At 32.1% G+C, this 11,539-nt stretch overlaps 1 pseudogene; it reads left to right on the top strand.

The window, feature by feature from the left end:
- The first annotated feature begins 8,094 nt into the window (after positions 1 to 8,094).
- Positions 8,095 to 10,894, top strand: LOC127701977 (neuronal acetylcholine receptor subunit beta-2-like; annotated as a pseudogene).
- Positions 10,895 to 11,539: the final 645 nt, after the last annotated feature.

Below are 11,539 nucleotides of genomic sequence, written 5' to 3'. Positions count from 1 at the left end.
CAGTGTAAGTTTGTGGGGTTTCAAACATTTTGAATTTGTTGTTTTAAGATAAACACATTCTAGCTAACTGGAAAATAATTAGGTATTCAATTTGGATGTTTCAGAGAACCACACAATTTACAAAAATTGGCACTCAAAGAACAAGGAAAAATATTTTGCCGTTTTTTCTTATCTTCAACATTTGCAACTTCTTGTTTTCAAATTTATCCCCATATTCATATATCGTGCAAAGTATTATTTTTTTTTTGTATCACACCATGGTATATTGCAATAAGGCCAGATAGTATCGATTGCAAGTTAGTAATTAAACTCACCATGTAGATACCAGGATTAAAATTTTGTACTCCAACACGCGCGTTTCGTCTCCAAAAGACTCGTCATAATAAAGTACGAAGCTGAAGTGCATTGAGGACCTAAAATTCCGAAAAGTTTTGTGGAATACAGCTAAGTTACGTATAACATATATCTGGGATAGAAAATCCTTAGTATTTGGAAAATTCAGAATTCAAAAGTAGCCCAGTAGTCAGATCTTTTGTACTGCAATGATACTACTTTTACAAACGTTTTGCTTACATAGATTTAAAACTGTTAAATGCTTTATGTCATAAATCTAAGTACAAACGGTCATCAGTTAGACATAATAAGTTATGACGTCCGTCTTGGGTATTGTTTTGCGTTTATAACTCATCATGCGATACTGCAATACATACATCCGATTTCGAATATTGAATCGTGTGACGAGAAATTCATTTCAGAGAAAATGATCCTTATGATGCGTAGACTACGATTGCGATATTTTCTATTATACCTTTGTCAGTGAAATTAAAACGACAACAAGCTTTGTCTTATCGCTTAAACTGATAATGTGAAAATGTCATTAAGCCAGACAGATGATAAATCTACAACTAAGGTTTCTGTCCTGGTAACTAGTTCCCTGATTTCTATTCTATTTGGGATAAAGTAAAGCGTTTTAATGTTCCTTTAATTTCGATTGACAGTTATGACTTTTCGACTCAATACTACACCTCTACACGATCTTAAATGATATTGCCATATGATTGTTTAAAGCAACTCACATAAAGCTATCTTTTGTCATAAAAAATATATGAAATGCTAAATATACTTACTGGAATTTGATGAGATGAGTTAAGCTGTTAATCTCTCCTTGACACAATCTATGCTTCGGTGACATAGACGTCGAGTCCTATTAACACCACTTGTTATATTTTAATAGCAAAATTGTAACTGTACAGTTATGAATAACGGTTCGCGGCCAAACTTAGTAAAGATCCATTTAAAAGAAATATTTATCAACAACGTACACTTGTATAAAAAAAGAGGAAAAATATAGAATTCTCTTATCTTTTTTGGACGATTATTATTATTTGGGGCCTTTCGTATGTATATATTTTAACTGGCTCGCTTTGCCCGTGTCTGTAGTGACGTATCATTTTCAATAATAGCAATGTATAATTTGTAATTATTAATTCGTTTTCACAAATTATTTTTCACACCTTTACTTATTTCTTTCACAAATACAAAAATTTTGTTAGGAAGTTTTGCTTACTAAACAAAATATTACATCTTAATTTTAAGATGGCGTTGTTTATGGAGCTATTTATGAAAGTCATGAAACCTCATATTTAATAAAAAGTTGATTATGATTTATGTATAAATAAGAAGATGTGGTATGAGTGCCAATGAGACAACTTTCCACCCAAGTCACAATGTGTAAAAAGTAAACAATTATAGGTCAAAGTACAGCCTTCAACACGGAGCCTTGGTTCACACCGAACAGCAAGCTATAAAGGGCCCCAAAATGACTAGTGTAAAACAATTCAAACAGGACAACCAACGGTCTAATCTATATAAAAAAAACGAGAAACGAGAAACACTTATGAACCACACCAACAAACGACAACCACTGAACAACAGGCTCCTGGCTTAGGACAGGTGCATACAAATGCAGCGGGTTTAAACTTTTAACAGGCGCCAACCTTCACCCTAACCTGAAACAGTAGTGTAACATTACAACATAGAAAGACACACTATAAAATATCAATTGAAATGGCTTAACTCGATCAAAAAGACATGCATATAAACAAAAACAAGTAAACATACACTGAACGAATAAGTTTGATCTATGACACAATATAGATACATTATTAATAAAAAAAGATGTTATAAAAATGTCAAAAAGACAACTCTAAACTGGGACAAAATGGCGTTTAATAAAATAACGTACATAGGTAAATTTAAATATAATAATTTTGTTGTTAGGAGTACGGAACCTTAAACTTGAATGACTAAGTTTTACTTTAAAACAAGCCAACGGGGACTTTCTAGCATAAGAAAATCTGTTATCCTATCAAAATTTTCTATTGAAATATTGTATTCTCGTACATTAATTCGCCGATATTTTCCCGTATGCAGTCACTTCTCGTTAGATCTTCGGCCACGGCACAGCGCAAGTGCGAGGCGACAACTGTGATGAAAGAATGTAAACAAACGTGGCCTTGAAGATAAATAGTAATGACTGATTCTTAAAGGACTAATTTAATACAACAAATCAATTAAAACTGTCAGGGAAATTTTTAATTAACAAATGGGAACGCATGGAAAATATAAAAGAAAATATCATGGCTTTATCAATTCACTTATTTGTCACGTGTTGATTGTTTATCAATGTCACGATCCGGTAAACTTCGGCAACAAATCGAAAGTTAATTAGCTTGAGATCCACAATCACTGAATGAAATATTATTTGTCGATGATACGTTATAGATTCGTAATGAATATGAAAAACGTGCATACAGGACTTAGTTTAGTATATATGGTGTATTGGCTACCAATTTCGATAACATTAGAATTACAAGAAACTCGTTTCATATGACTTTAAGATACGTTCCATATAAAGTTATTGAATAAACTTATTGTTTATCAATGACATAGTGCAGTAAGATCTTTGAATATAATTTTCTTTATCAGTACTAATATTGATTTTATATTTAATAACTTAAAATATATAACCAAAACATATACATGAACTATCCAGTTAATAACGTATATATTCTTATACCAGTCGATACTTACATTTTCGCATAACACACAGGTATACTTTCTTAAACTACTAGTATTTATGAAGTTTTCACAATACATCAATAAGAGATTTACGGTTTGATATTTCTTTAGTCTTTGAAAACATTTTGTATGTGTGCTTGTCCCAAGTCAGGAGGCTCTAATTCAGTGGTTGTCGTTGGTTGCTGTCTGTATGTGCCTGTCCCAAGTCAGGAGGCTCTAAATCAGTGGTTGTCGTTTGTTGCTGTCTAACATATTTGTTTTTCGTTCATTGTTTTGTGCATAAAACAGGCCGTTAGTTTTCTCGTTTGAATTGTTTTATATTTGTCATTTTTGAGCATTTTATAGTTGACTATGCGGTATGGTTTTTGTTCATTGTCGAAGGACGTGCGGTGACCTATAGTTGTTAACTTCTATGTCATTTGGTCCCTAGTGAAGAGTTGTCTCATTGGCAACCATACCATATCTTCTTATTTTTATATTTATATACACTTACTTTTTGAAACTAGTCTTTGACCTAGCTTTAATGAGTGTACTTTCATGACGAATAACGGTAAAAAATCTTGCCAAATGACGTTAACGGTAATTTTTGGGGCATGACGATAAAATGTACATTTTATTTATGACGATAAAAAAAATCGACTGATTTTGACGAATCACGTTAATTTTTTTCCAAAAAATAACGGTAACGGATAATTTTTTGAGACCGATATTGATTTTTTACCAATCACGATAAGATTTTAACCAATTTGACGCTAACGGTAGCCGGAAATGACCGTTTGACGCCTGACGGTAAAGAGCATTCCTACCCTCTTTAAATAACTGTGAATACTCTTAAACCAATAACTTGTGTCATTTGTTTTTATTTGTTTAGTGTTTTTTTTAAAGTAAAGTTTAAGTTGAATACCTATGTATTGAATCGACCACTTTCAAACTGTTTTTTTACAGTTTGTTCTAATGTTATTTTGTTAAACCACTAACCTAAGTTAAGTGAGGGTCGAGCCCTCACAAACGTTTTTAATCCTGTCTCATTATTTATATGCCTTTCCAAATAGGTAGCCTTTAAACCAGTGGCTGTCGTTTTATGTATTGAGGTTTTCTTGATATTATAAGTTATCACATGACTTTGTATGCTTTGACCAAACTTACGTGATTATTTAGACAGCGTCGAAAGTCTTTTCCGGGACAAGAACTGTGATGGTTGTCCCTCGATAGCTTGCTTGCCTCAAGTGTGGGAAGATCTTTGGTCGATCCCTGGCTGGTTCAAACAAAAGACTTCAACTATCCCTAATGACAAAAAGACAAATATGTGAACAATTACAAGCTATCGTACGACTTTCAACAAAAACCAGATAACGTATAGTTATCTTAATTAAAACTCCCTTTCATTTTGATTTCTTCCATTTTATACAAACTGCCTATCGTGGTGATGTACTGGTCTCTGCTATCCAATGTCATTTATTGAATCACCAACTTGATCAACCAAAAGTAATTGCTGCTTCTCTAACTAGCGAATCATTTTGAAATAACTGCAAAGACTGGTCTGCTCAAAGTCAGAATAATAAGTCAGGACAAGGTGACTGTCATGTCATCCTGCAGTCTATTACTGTTTGTGCTAGAGCGCCAAGCGTACAACTCATGCATGTATGTCTAGTATACATTCATCATAACATGTAATATGTTATCACTTAGAAAAGGTTTGTACTATTTGACCTTTGAAGTTAAGCAGTCATCCATAGATTAATCAATTATTTTATATTATGAATGAGACGTTTTTTTTATCGATTGGCTATATTTTATTTTATATATTTACTTTATTTTTTCTTAATGATTAAAATTGTAGTTCTTGGTATTCAAATTCCTGACAAGTCTTAACCAAATGAAATAAAACTGACAGGAATTCATGACAACTGATTCGGTGATATTCAAGTTTGAAGTCTTGCAACTTTAAACGTTTACATGATGCACCGATATGTTATAACTGGTCGAACTATACAGACATATAGATGAAGGTACGTGTCTGGCTTAGTGGGGAGTGGAGCACATTTGGTTTCCACAGGATTGCCAAGTTTCTGTTGAAAATCAATTTACTAAACGCAATAAAAAATAAAGTATCATATCAGATACACAGTTCTGACCTCTTGTTTGAATCATAGTTTATTTTTGCAAAGTATAATTTGTCCATTTCTGAAACAAAATATTTTTGTCTTCTTTGGTCATTCAAAGTTTGGAATTATTTTTTAAAGTTAATAATGAGAAATACGTAAGTAAAGGATAAAGAAGTAAAATGTTTTGAACCATCTTCAACCGATACTCTATACTATAGATTACACGTTATGTATTTTATCTCTCTTAGCTTTATCCTCTCTATTTTTTGTTTAAAAATTTGGTGAGGTAGTTGCCATTGCCTCAATGGAAGCTTCGCCACAAATTTGCAATTATTCGGTTTACCTATCGCTTTAAATATCTAGGAAATGAATCTCATCAAGTAACCTATACCTTGACCAATGAAACATTAAAATGAGGTCAAGGTAAGATAAACCAGGCGGACATGTATACATTTTGCAATGTTTCATAACATCAAATATAGTTGCCTATTGCTGACAAAAATCACAAAATAAGAGATATAAGGGGTTATAAGGTGGTGGTATTGATAACAGACATAACTAGCATTTCCTGGTTTTAAAAAAATCTAAAATACTTCAAGTGTTTCAAAATTATGTTAATTTTATTGATATTGAACAGTCAGATAAATTCTGGACAATTTGGTGCAAATAGGTAATTTTCAAAGTCATTTTGAATTCAAGTCGAAATTCACAAATTTGAAGTCAACGATTACATGTAGTTTTTGGACAAAATATATGCGAGCCGAGGACTTACCCCATAAAGGTATTAAATGTACAAACAAAATACCGAACTCAAGGTACATTCAAATAGGAGGCAGTCTATAAAACCTTACAATATATTAACTAACGGAAAGAATGGAAAACAACTTTCATATTCCTGACTTGGTACAGGCATTTCTGAAGTAAAAGGTGGGTTAATTCTGGTTTTATAGCTAATTAATACTTCCCACTGGTATGACAGTTGTTTAAAGTTCCGTAAGAATTGGATGAGCAACCCGAATCGACATAATTCTTTGTGTAAAATACACCTTGCAGCAAAATATCTTTTCGGGTAAAGCCTTGGCTCGTATTTGAAAATTAATAACAAGATATCAAAATGAAGCTATTTTTGCAGTTTTTGTAGTTTTGCTATCCCTTAAAGAATTTTGAAGCTCTTATAGAAATCGTTATGAAAAAATTAAACAAATAGGAATACTGTTATCTGAAATACTTATGTCTAACGAACATCTGTAGGATGTTATTGGGTAGACTTATGAAATTTTGTAATCTTGGATTTCAAGGGGTCAAAAAGTGGTCTGGTCATACCATCAGATATACATCCGTTTTAAAATGTTTGTTTATATGTGAAAATTATTTTTTTAAAACTATGAGTGTTCAGATTTTAATGGTAAAAACAGTTCACTGGCCTTTCAAAAAAAGTATTTGCACAAAACAGTTAACAATTGAGCTATATTCTTGACTTCATACAATAATCGCATGTAAATAAGTTTAGGTCCTTTATTTTGATTCGCATTCAATATACCACAGAATCCCTTTTCAACATGTCATAATTACTGTATTTCCAAAGTGTTTATCGTTGCTCAATATTATAACATTTGGTTGTTACTTTTCTTTTTTCCTCATTTTTTGTTTTTGTTTAGCCTTGTACATGTACATATATGGGTGGAGTGCTCATGTGAAGACCGGTAAAAAATTAATTGAGTATCGAACTTAACAAATTTGTTAGAAGGGAGATAATTTTTGTCACCAGATTTCCGCTGAAGATATGACCTCTGTCATACAAAACTTTAAATATACGTCAACATGAATAACCATGTAAAATATATGAAACATTCATGATGAAATAACAAAAATAAACTCTGTTTTTGATTCACTTCTTTATCCTTTCCATTGTAAAAACCCGACGTATAAATCACCCACATTATGTTTTGTATTGTACAGAACAAATGGATTTAAATTACAGGTGAAGAATTTGAATATGTTTGTTTTCAGTATCACTGGTGTTAAACTGATAATCGTAACTGGAATTACGATGATCCCAATATGGCGACGGCAGAAATAGGTAAAATCTTTTCAGTCATTTTTCTCAAATGTAGCCCGTTGTTGTCAAGAGTTACTCAGCTACAAGGTTTTTCTATACCATTACATCATATTTGAATCGTAACGGTGCACTATAATTGTCTAAGCGCTTAAAAAATTGCCGTCGAAAAATTCGGGATGATAATCGTAATTCGATGGCATTTTTCTTGTTTGATAATCGTAATTTCTCTATGGGATAATAGTAACTAAAAAATAGTAAATGTGTCTTCCAGCTTGTCAATGGTATTTTGTGTGTAAAAACGGCCATAGTAAAAAGTTGACACTTTGATTGGTGAATATGAGTTTTCATTTTGCCCTTTTCCTTATATTTCAATAGAAATACATATAGTTTAATTTTGGAGTGAAATGTATCCCGGTTAAAATAGCCGTTCATATTTTTCAAGTGAATTCACTTTTGTTCTGTTTTACACTGATATTTTATATGATTTTAAAAATTATTTTCAAATATTTTGATTAAATACCCATGTATTTTAGGACGTTTCTTTAAACAGGGTGGATGGTAAAGGATCTAGAATAGTTACCAGTTTATTGTTACTATTGTTTATTGTTACTTGTGTTTATTGTTCCTTGTGTTTATTGTTACTTGTGTTTATTGTTCCTGGTGTTCATTGTTCCTTGTGTTTAATGTTCCTTGTGTTTATTGTTACTTGTGTTTATTGTTCCTTGTGTTTATTGTTCCATGTGTTTATTGTTCCTTGTGTTTATTGTTCCTTGTGTTTATTGTTCCTTGTGCTTATTGTTCCTTGTGTTTATTGTTACTTGTGTTTATGTTTTTATTAGCCTTAACTAAATGGCGCGTATAGTCTTGCGAAGCATTTGAAGGACTGAAAAAAAACCACAAATACTTATATATTATATATATATGTGTGTATTGGTCCTCACAAGGCATAATATGTAGATCATCACGGTCGAAACTGGTTTAATTACAAAGACTTTAATAGATAATCAAACAAATATTTTGTGCTTCAGAAAAATGCATGACAATTATGAAAGGCTAATTTTTGTTTTCATTTGATAGAAAAGTACTAAGTGTATGGTAATTATGCAAGTACAAAAATGTTCTTTGTTACCTTCAATATTTTTTCTCTACAATAACTTCCATGCATATGTATGCAGCATATTTTTCATATACCAAGTATGTATGATTTCTTGAATCAGTTTGTTTCTGATATGGCGGAATATGCGCTATGATTTCTTGAAGTTGCAGTCATTCTTTGAATAAATATAGCTTGTAAGGTAATTTAAGGCCACATCAATTTGATTTCTTGATCTTCGGGCATTTAGTCAAACTATTAAAGATCACAAATCCATGTTTGACAATGAACTCCACGTCACCATGTGCTTAACTCCATAACACACAAAGCATTCCATAATTTTTCTACTCTTATATTATCATTAAACGTTTTAAGGATGTCATATTATTAGAATTAGAATGCCAAACTAAATTGGTGTTGTTAAAATTTATAGTTATTTTCTGAGATATCGAAATGTCAGTGACGGTCATGAAGTTGCTAAGCATTTTTATAGTATTTATGAGCTATACAACTTTTTACACATTCAAAAAGGTGTGACATTTGTTTTCAAGTCCGTATTTAAATAGAATACCAAACAATATTTCTTTTTTACTCTAAACACGAAGAAATCATGATGACATTTTTTTTTAATTTTCTCCCATATTTTGTGACGGTCCTAGTTCCTGGAGTTTTCAGTATTTTAACATAGTTCGTGTTTCCCCATTTACAAATTTATTGAAGCTGATCCCCCTTCCAATTTTATGATATATACTAGTATGTAGCTGTTTACATTAGAACTGTCATAAGATGTGGGAACGTTTTCGTGATTAATTCATCACCATATTTTCATCATATGCTATTAGATAGACGTTTTTCGTGTCAATACCAATCAAACACTATCAAGTTACGATTATCTTCTTATTTATTAATACTGAGATTACGATTATCATTTTTGCGAGTTACGATTATCATCCCGAATTTTTCGACGGCAATTTTCTAAGCGCTTAGACAATTATAGTGCACCGTTACGATTCAAATATGATGTAATGGTATAGAAAAACCTTGCAGCTGAGTAACTCTTGACAACAACGGGCTACATTTGAGATAAATGACTGGAAAGATTTTACCTATTTCTGCCGTCGCCATATTGGGATCGTCGTAATTCCAGTTACGATTATCAGTTTAACACCAGTGAGTATAACGAACCACTAAAATGGCTAACAAATCCATATAATTGATAACGTTTGCAGTTTTAAGAAAACATTCGATTAGTTATTGGAATACAATAGTTGATTAATGGATACTGAGGAAACCTTTGGAATAACTTATAACTAAAACAGAAAAAAATAGTGAAATGTTGCTTGCTTTATTTAGTGTACCTGTTGATATATGACATTCCAGGTGTTCAAACATATTCCTTTGAAATTCTGTCAAATTTAACAACTGAATTATTTCAAACCAAATCATATGATAAAACGTTACGTCCTAGAAGCGACCAGTCACAAACCGTATCACTGGATGTCAAATTTAATTTCCTAAGTATAAATAAATTTGACGAGTTGGAGGGAAAATTCGTTTGTACGGCCTATATTGGTCCAAGCTGGACTGATGATTTCTTGACATGGGATTTATCATCTTATCCTATAGGACGCGTTACACTTCCGCAGATCCTATTGTGGAAACCAGATTTTGTACTGCGCAACGGAATCACCGAGTTCAAGGAATTAGGAGGTTCTTTTTATAACGTAATTCTTAGTGTCAATGGAGATGTGGCCTGGAATCCTTATCAGGTATTTGAAACCAGATATTCCTTAGATGTGACTTATTTTCCCTTTGATTCGCAAACATGTGATATTGTTTTTACAATGTGGTCACATTTTACTTTTCAAGTTAGTATTAATCCGACTGTAGACAACATACAAATGGATGAATACAAGTCAAACGCATTGTGGACGATCGTGTCAACTTCGCAAAACGTTGATAACACGGGATCGAATTCTGTAATAACTTATACACTCAACATCAAACGTAAGTCAAGTTAGTATGTTTTCACCATTTTACCTATGGTATTTCTTGGAATTTTGAATATACTTGTATTTGTTTTGCCAGCCGACGCTCGTGAAAAAATGTCTTACTCTATTACCGTCGCGCTTGGTTTTATGGTATTTCTGACATTAGTAAGTACTCAGTTACCAGCAAATTCCGATAATATTTCCATGTTGTCTGTTTATATACAGATCCAGATTTGCTTGGGTATATTCGCTCTAGTCATTTCATCGTTACAACTGCGCATTCGTCATAGAGATTCGAACAGGGAACCAAACAAAGCGTTTCAGTATCTGGTTTCATTATCAAGGTGTTGTTGTAAATATGAAAATCGGGTGCAGAGCGTAACGAACATACAGGCAACAGAGGAAATGGACCTTGACAAAAGAGTTCATGCATTGTACTGGAATGATGTTTCTTCTGCAATCGACTTTATTTCGTTCTGGGTCTTTACTGTGATTTTTATAATCAGCACAATAGTACTCATAATACTTATGACAGTAGGTTAGAACCTGAAAAGGAGTTGGTACAAATGAACTTTGTGTCTGTAAATCTTGTATTACTTAACCACCAGTATTGAGATAAAACAGAAAATCAAGTAACAGTTGAATCGAAGGGGTTGTCGTATTAGTTACCTTAAGTTTTGGCCATTAGAAGTACATTACTTGCACTTCATATTATAATTTATTTCTTGATTTATATTTCCTATTTAGAATATTCCTTAATAGACAATATTCTATATTTCAGCAAAAGTATGATAAATTGATTTTATTGTAATAATAAAACAAAAATTTGACAGAAAAAAAAACGATGAGAAAGCAATCCAACAAAACAAATACCGAAATGACATATGAAGGTCAATATACCGTGTGATCATACAAAAGTTCACTGACTATTCGGCATTTTCTTACATGCCTTCCACTATTTTCACACTTGATTACAAATACTCCATGTAGTTTAAGTGTAAAGCAACCCACACAAATTGTCTTCGCCTATCGAAATCAGTAAGTGATTCACAGTATATAATACTTATTTTAGATTACTCTGGATATCAGCACAACAATGTTATTTTATATACACTCAGATACCAATGATGTTTAATATGTGTGTTGATTGTTTAAGATATGTTTTTAAAAAATTGTGAATTACTCGTGTCTGACGTAACAAATTATAAGC

The sequence above is a fragment of the Mytilus californianus genome, unplaced genomic scaffold, assembly GCF_021869535.1.
Source record: "Mytilus californianus isolate M0D057914Y unplaced genomic scaffold, xbMytCali1.0.p SCAF_5, whole genome shotgun sequence".
In the NCBI taxonomy this organism is placed as follows: Eukaryota; Metazoa; Mollusca; class Bivalvia; order Mytilida; family Mytilidae; genus Mytilus; species Mytilus californianus.
Note: the sequence above shows the minus strand (reverse complement) of the source record. Positions and strands in the feature narration are given on the sequence as shown.